At 39.4% G+C, this 8,922-nt stretch overlaps 1 pseudogene; it reads left to right on the forward strand.

The window, feature by feature from the left end:
* Positions 1 to 7,061: 7,061 nt before the first annotated feature.
* On the forward strand, positions 7,062 to 7,180 carry LOC148505492 (5S ribosomal RNA; annotated as a pseudogene).
* The last annotated feature ends 1,742 nt before the right edge of the window (positions 7,181 to 8,922 follow it).

Raw genomic sequence — 8,922 nt, forward strand, 5'->3', positions numbered from 1 at the left:
GGGTACACACTAGATGATGTCTAATGTGTACCGACCTCTCTCGCGACGGGTCTCAGCAGGGTGCCGGCATCGGCAAAGTGCATACACACTTGCCAATGCAACATGTCCCCCGCTGATGATATTGCCAGTTGGACCTACATGTAGGTCCGATGGACGAGGTCACTGCTGACACCAGGGAGCGCGCATCATCAGTGACATAGTGCATACACACTGGACGACTTAAGGAATTTGTCATAACGATGGTCCTTTTCGGCAAATTCCTTTACAATGTCGTCTAGTGTGCACCCGGCATAATGGTTTTTGTGCACTTGACAGATGCTTCTCAAGGCTCACATTCTCTCCATGCAACGTCTCAATCACAGCACATGCAAGGTACAGTTCTTTCTCCAAAACATCACTTTGGTCACACAGAATTTCCTCCAGAAACATATTTCATTCAGCCAGATACTCTGACTTTGCTCTGTGCTGTAGACAAGTTGCAGTGGAACATCTGTATTTGCTCCTCCAAAAACTTACTGTACTTGAAGAGAGTCTTCATGTCCTTTGCATCACGGTCTTTGTCCCACTGAGCAGGAGTCTGGCGTTATTTCTCCCTTTCTCCAAAGTAGTTGCAACACCCCCAATGGTGGGAGGTCAGTGAGTGGATCATATCTGCTGTTCTTCTGGAATCTGCTTGGGAGTGGATCGTCAGATGGATCAGGGCCGTTCCTCTACTAGGCTTCTCCTACCGCAGCAGAGAGACAGGAGACCCCCCCCAGAACCCAGCACGGTAATCACATGTTGGGGAAAGTGACGTTAATTTTATTGTGCTGAGACACTTTGTCATGTCTGTACTGTGCTGAATAAGGGTTAAAGTATGCAAGGATACAGCAATACCAATTATATATGCAGTTGCTTGATTCAACTTTTGATCACTTTCCAATGCGCACTATAACTTGCACAATATGACATATACATAACTTGTTTCACATTTACTATTACTAACTGCCAATGACTACTTCTAGTTTAACTGATCAATAACACTTAATGCATTACCATACAATGTCTCTGAGTATAATTAGAACCAACTGCTCCGGTGTAAGGTCATAACGCAAATCACCAATAAGGAGCACAATGTCCCTCTCTGTGCATCCTTGAGTTATTAATCTTCCCTGTACAGGCTCTTGTTGGTGCACATAAACATAAGGGGCTGCAGGGAATCACTGTATACTAAGATGTAGGAGTGGCTGTGCTGTCCCTATAACTGTGGCCACTCAGTACATGATTGTGGTACACAGGTGTTAGCTGTACGATGCTTATAGTGTGCTGCTGTACCTGGGTAACTGTTACATATGCAGCAGGTACACTGACACACTGGTATAATCCTGACCTGCACTTGTGTGCACTGGGATTGTCATTGTTGCAGAAAACAATGGAATCAGCTCTTGAGCTTACTTCTCGATATGCTCACTTTGTCTGTACAGGCTAGGGGTGGCCATCAACCATCGATAATTTAAATCATTGATGGTTTATGACCTATGTCAAATACTTTTACTATTGATGGTTGAGAACCAGATGGTTTCCCTCCATCGCTGGTAAAGCATAACAGATTTATTTTTTTGCAAGGTGTCGGGACACAGAGCATTGCTCCGCCCCGTTTCTGATTGGCCCACAGGTTATATAAAAACACAAAAGAAAAAAGAAAGGCTCTTTGCTGGGGCACACTTAGATACGGTTTCAAATAACAAAAAACATAAAAATTAACTTTTATTATACTTACATAAAATTATGAGGTAATTTTACATAAATCTGAATATGGTCAGATTATACATCTACCATATCAATATAATGCTCAGATTGGATACAAATAAACTGAGCTTAAACGGCGAAAATATTAATACTGAAAAAAGTCCACATTCCACACAACACTCATGAAATAATATCAAAATATCTTCAGTCCATAAAATGGTGGTGTGTAGATGTACACAGTTTGTGCAATATCTGTCTCATGTGTTGTCCCAATTCTCCAATGTGGATCAACCTAGGGCACCTGGTATTCCTAGGTGGTCTCCCATCCAAGTACTGACCAGGCCTGTTGCTGTATCGCTTCCAAGATCAGACAAGATTGGGCAGATTCAGAAAAGTATGGCTGTAGGTTTAATTCATATGGCAGCAATCGATATGTCTTAGCCCATGAGTTCTACAGATTTGCATGAAAGAAATGTAGGACTGACACTCAAAGGACAGTCCAATTTGTAAAAGGACAAATATTGAAAAAAGTTATGCATGAGCATACTTTAATCATAAGCATGAACTTACTAAACATATAGAGGGGTATTCAATATGAAACGTAAACTTCGCTGTCGAAGTTTACGTTTCATATCAGAGTTTTTACCTGCATTAAAGTATCGCGCGCGCGCCCGCTTATCCCCGTATTCAATATGAATTTAACGAAAACGGGAGCCTCCGAAGTTGGATTTGCATAAAGTTACGAATTTTTCCTTAAAAAAATTGTAGGACCCCCCTAAAGTTGTAAAAACATGGGGGATCACTATGGGTACCCCCGTTTTAGCCTTTAAATGAAAGTCGGGGATTTAAATAGCCGCAGCAGGTGTTTTTTCCCGACATTGAAGAAGTGTTGCAGAAGAGCACTTAGGTTATTTTTTTTATTTTTTTAAGTGGTCCCATCAAATTTGGGGTACATGAAAATGGGTGCAAGCATATTTTTAAGTCCATAAACTAAGTTTTTAAAAATTCTGCAATTGTGCATCTGCCGCTATAAATCTATTCTAGAAAACACCTGCCGCATACTTGCAGAATAGCCCTGAACCTATTTCCCTATTGTTAATCAATTTTCCAATTTTTTTTTTTCACCCCAATTTTTAAATTAATTTTTTGGGGTGTCCCTATTTTTTTTTTTTTTACACAGTTCTTTTTTAAATGTCATTCCCAGGGGTGCAGGCTATTTTTTTTAAGCCTGGACCCCTAAACCCCAATTCTGCACTTTTTATCGACACCTATTCAATAGTGAAAAGTTATCCACGCTTTTTATCAAAGACTTTTCAAACCTGCGAAAAGTCTTTGAAATTGAATACGGTGTAAAACTAAAACCTGCGATAATGATGTCATAGGTGCGATATTAACGCAAAAACGATGTTTTCGCTCCCATATTGAATACCCCTAATAATATCATAAAGTACTTGCGCCATTATAAATTCTACTGTGGTCCATATAGTGAACCTATTCAAAATAAACACTGATATCAACAATTAGAAAACAAGATCACAATTAAATCATATACTGATATTACATTCAGGTGATCAGTGATAATCAAAAATTTGCCACACTTAGCTACTACCATTAAACTGAACTTGTGTATACATTCAGATTAACTTCCTTGAGGTATCTTACTTGATATATACCTATTAGCTTGTGTCAAGCGTGCATGGTACCTAATGCAACCAAGTCAGCCTAAGGGCCTGATTCAGAGCCACTCGTAAGCGGCCGCTCATTCGCTCCAAGCGATGTTTGCCCAACTGCGCATGCGCACGGATCGTTATACGCATGCGCGAACCAGTCAGTGCGGTCAAAAATCGTGTGCTCGCAAAATAGCGAATGCCTGCTAATTTGAGTGACAGGATGAGGCGTATGTGGGTGGTAACAGGGGAAGGTGCTTGAAAACGGGGAGTGGAGATCCTATCGCAGGCGTGCTTAAAGGTCAAAACGGGCGTTTTATGGGTGTGCATAATTAAAACAGCAGCGTCATTGACCACGTCACTGGGTTTTTTTATAGCCAGAACTGCTCGCAAAATTGTGGTAGCAAAAACCAACCACAAGAATAGTGAGCAGCTCATACCCTGTTCGATGTACTCGATTAATCTAATATATAGCGGACATGACGTAGGATGCGAGCGGCCAGGGGGCGTAGTTTCCCAAAAAACTACCGCAAGTTTTGTTCGCTCGTTCAGACCTAGAGGCGTGAACAGACCGCAAACAGCGAACGGTGGATTTGAATAGCCACCCCTATTTTCTGGATGAGCGAGCGCTAATTGCGTCCGGCTCTGAATCAGGCCCTAAGTCCCTAAGTGAGATTCTCTATACACCATCAGAGTATTTTTTTTATATATTTATCAATTTTATATATTTTTATATTTTATGGGTCATGAACTATATATATGTTAGTCACAATATTCTGGTTACATTTAGATAATATTTATATGAACATAGATACATTTTCTTTGTTTATATAATCACTTTTTCACTTTTGCACATTCTGTATGTTGAAAATATCAACTACAGTTGTTATATATGTGTGATTACAACTGTCACTATTACTCGTCACATATTGTGACTTAATACTTACACTGGACATATTTAATGAAAAAAAAATTTCCCTCCCATTCCCCTTTCACATCACCTTCCTCCTTTTTTCCTGTTATTTGTGTCACTAAGTTTCAGTCTCTGCTATTGTGTTTCACGTGGCTTTTATTATTATTTTTTGCACGCACATATCTTTTTCACATTTTTTTATCATGAATTATACCAGCACTTTGGCACAAGTATAAAATGTTTTCATATAATCAATGATTATATAAGCACACTATTATTGTAATTTTTATTGATATTAGATGTATACACATTTGATAATTACATACACGAATATTAGTATAATTTTTATTTAATATGCACATATCTTTATAAAGTACATATATTATCTCAGTAACAAATTTTAATTATTTTTAGATCTTAATTTATTTATATCTATTCATATAGTTTAGATTTATATGTGGCATGAATATAATAATGTATATTATACCTAAGTCACTGATATATATATATATAGGGATTTTATGTCATAGAATTTATTATTGGTTTGAGTGTTAGTTTTATTGTGTTATACCAAAATATTATCCCGGTATCTCATAGTAGGATCTGGGTTTGATTATGTATGGTTTTTAAATATCTGGGAATACAGATTTGGGATTCGGGTTTTGCTAAATGCACGATTTCTAAATATCTGGGCATACAGGGTGGATCATATAATATGACACCTATGATCATAGCATTACGACTCCTGCGGATAATTTATGCATAGAGTTATTTATCAGAGATGATTTATGTATGTAGTGGCTAATTAGATCGCTACACAGAGCCCCCGTACATAATTAACTATAGTTATTTGGAGCATTCAATATCTCATGACCCGAATATAATTTCTTCTGTAGGTACTCCATGATTACAGAATTATTAATGTCTTTATAAGAAAGTGGCTGTTTGCACTTATGTAAAGATACAAAAAGAAAAAAAAGAAGAAAAAAGAGAAAAAGAAAAATAAGTTTTCAATCTACCACCATTTATTTATATTTTTAACCATAGTGGTTTGGCTCATTTAATGTTTGATGACACAGCACAATTAGTTTCATGGGCATTTGTATAACCATAGAATTATTCTATGTATCTGCCTTACTGATATATCAATTATTGGTATCTTTACTCGTTTATACCTATAATCACTTATTTATGCTCACGTGATTATAGCTTGCCTCCTGAATTTCTTTTAAAGTATCGTATGTGATGAACTACATTTACCATGATGCACTGCGACTCTTTATTGATTCGGTTGGCTAACTGACTAGTACATGTGACCCATTTAGCCCAACAGGAATATCTTCGTATATAGGAGGGTGGGATTAGTACCTCAGTCACCATGGAGAGTGACGTAATCCAGATCCTCCCTACTAATTAGCGCTGGGTGCGTGGACATTAGTATCAGGGATTTCCGACTACGAGGCAATGGTGAGGTGAACAAACCTACACTTAGGTGAAACGCGTGTCCTCTTTCAACTGACCCGCTGCACAACATTAGGTGGTCCAGCCGGTTAATGAACTGGACCCCGCACTGGTATCATATTACCGCTGACAGACGGATTGTCTATTTCAGCGGTCTTAGCTTTTCAACCTTCCTATCAGCAGCCCATACTGTCTTATGCTGTTTCGAACATTTTAGATCTATGGTGTCACATCACTGCTGATTAATCAATTATTTTATTTAAAAAAAAAAAATGTTGTCTTAGTGCTTGCAATTGCCAACTCTCTCAAATAATGCATGTGGATTGTATGTTACCTAGTATGATTTGAGATTACATTTAATAGAAACTATGATTTATAGCTGTCAGTCTTTTTTCTGACAAATCAATATTTGCATTTAGCATTCACAAGCTTTTGAACTCGCTTTAAGTCTATGCTGACTATTTAGTGTGGTGAGAACGCTGATGGTGTGTAGAGAATCTCACTTAGGGACTTAGGCTGACTTGGTTGCATTAGGTACCATGCACGCTTGACACAAGCTAATAGGTATATATCAAGTAAGATACCTCAAGGAAGTTAATCTGAATGTATACACAAGTTCAGTTTAATGGTAGTAGCTAAGTGTGACGAATTTTTGATTATCACTGATCACCTAAATGTAATATCAGTATATGATTTAATTGTGATCTTGTTTTCTAATTGTTGATATCAGTGTTTATTTTGAATAGGTTCACTATATGGACCATAGTAGAATTTATAATGGCGCAAGTAGTTTATGATATTATATGTCTAGTAAGTTCATGCTTATGATTAAAGTATGCTCATGCATAACTTTTTTCAATATTTGTCATTTTACAAATTGGACTGTCCTTTGAGTGTCAGTCCTACATTTCTTTCATGCAAATCTGTAGAACTCATGGGCTAAAGCTGGCCACACATCTAAAGATTATCTGTCCAACCAGCCAACTAGTTGGTTGGAATGAAAATCTGGTAAGGTATGAAAGCAAATGACAATCAGCAATTTGCTCCCAAACACTGGAAAATGGACAAAAACTGTTGTTTGAACAAATAGTTTAGATCAAACATTTAACAAACTTGTCTGAACGACCATTTTCATCTGTTTTCTGGCATTTAGGAGCAAATTGCTGATCATCATTTACTCCCATACGTTACTAGATTTTCATTCCAACCAATCAACAAGTTGGCTGGTTGGATGTAAGTTGGTCTAGTGTGTGGCCAGCTTTAGAGATATCGATTGCTGCCATGTGAATTAAACCTACAGCCATACTTTTCTGAATCTGCCCAATCTCGTCTGATCTTGGAAGCGATACAGCAACAGGCCTGGTCAGTACTTGGATGGGAGACCATTTAGTAATACCAGGTGCCGTAGGTTGATCCACATTGGAGAATTGGGACAACACATGAGACAGATATTGCACGAACTGTGTACATCTATACACCACCATTTTATGGACTGAAGATATTTTGATATTATTTCATGCGTGTTGTGTGGAATGTGGACTTTTTTCAGTATTAATATTTTCGCCGTTTAAGCTCAGTTTATTTGTATCCATTCTGAGCATTATATTGATATGGTAGATGTATAATCTGACCATATTCAGATTTAGTAAGATTACCTCATAATTTTATGTAAGTATAATAAAAGTACATTTTTATGGTTTTTGTTATTTGAAACCATATCTAAGTGTGCCTAGTACAGGCTTGTCTTTTATGGCACAGGGTATGCTGGCTATGAATGCTGTAACTTTGTGTCAGTTCTGTCAATGGTTACTCACTGTGTCCCTCTGTAGCATTAGCAGCCAGGCTCTCTGGTGCTGTTCTCTGTCAGCTCCTAGCATGGGCCAATCTGTCTCTGGGTATCCTCACAGGCAGTGCAGCTCCTATCACTACCCTGGCTCTCCTCAGACACGTGTGCCCAGAAACACAGCCTCTGCACACAATATCCTGTGCCCCTCCCAGGCTTGTGCAGGACTCACTCCCACTGGGCTTCTCTAGCTCCACCCCCAACAGTCTCTCTCTAGTTTCCCGACTGACAGAGAACCACCACCAAGGGAACAGCAGGGTCCTAGCTCCTGGCAGTTACCCCCAAACCAGCAGAGTTTTCCCCAGCATGTTAGGGGTTATCACATAATCACGGAGCTTCTCAGCCAGATAATCTCTCTCCAATTCACACTCTGCAAGTCCTGCTTGTGTGACAACTAAAGTCTTTTTCTTTCAACGCCAGAGTCAAATCGGCCACTTTTCTTTGTGTTTCTCTGATGTCCCTTTACACATACTATTAACTCTTCCATTTCCTGCTGAATTCACAAACATCTTTGGCGCAACTCAACACTCTCTTGTTCTACAAGTTTTTGTTACAATAGTGGAGATGTTGCCCTTAGCAACCAGCCAGATTCTAGCCATTATTTTCTAGAAGGTGCTAAATGAATGATAAATTGAATCTGAGTGGTTGCCATAAGCAACATCTCCACTTTTTGTAAACCCGCACTTTAGTAAATATACCCCATAGACTCCTTCAACACTTCAATCTTTGGGCCCCATTTATTAACGATGAATAACCCCTTGAGCTGTCGCTCTTTAAGAGCCTTCATTTCTAGCTCATCCTCTTGTCATTACAAATACAGTAAATGCGATCGACTACGTACTAAAAATATGCAAATTAAATGGCTTGGAGTGTTTTTTTGTTTTTTGTAAATTGCTCCAAAAACCGGGATGCAGTCACATTACTGGCGGCCGGAATGATGGCTGTCGGAATCCCGACGTTGGAGGCCTGACACGGGACTAAAGATAGGCAACAAAATCCCGACAGCTTCCATCCCAAATGAAGGTAAGCAGGTGCTGATAGATGTTAGCTGTGGGGGGGAAGCAGGGTTAGGTTTAGGCACACCAGGGGGAGATTAGGGTTGGGCACCCCCCGGGGAGGGTTAGAGTTAGGCTACGGGGAGGGGGGGTTAGGGTTAGGCACCTCACTGGGAGGGTTAGATTTAGGGTGCGGGGGGGTTAGGGACCACTGGGGGGAGTTTAGGGTTAGGATATGGGGAGGGGGGGGGGGTTAGGGTTAGGCACCACTGGGAGGAGATTAGGGTTAGGTACCACTAAGGTGGGGGGAGAGGG

The sequence above is a fragment of the Taudactylus pleione genome, unplaced genomic scaffold, assembly GCF_031769625.1.
Source record: "Taudactylus pleione unplaced genomic scaffold, aTauple2 ptg000452l, whole genome shotgun sequence".
NCBI classification, from domain to species: domain Eukaryota; kingdom Metazoa; phylum Chordata; class Amphibia; order Anura; family Myobatrachidae; genus Taudactylus; species Taudactylus pleione.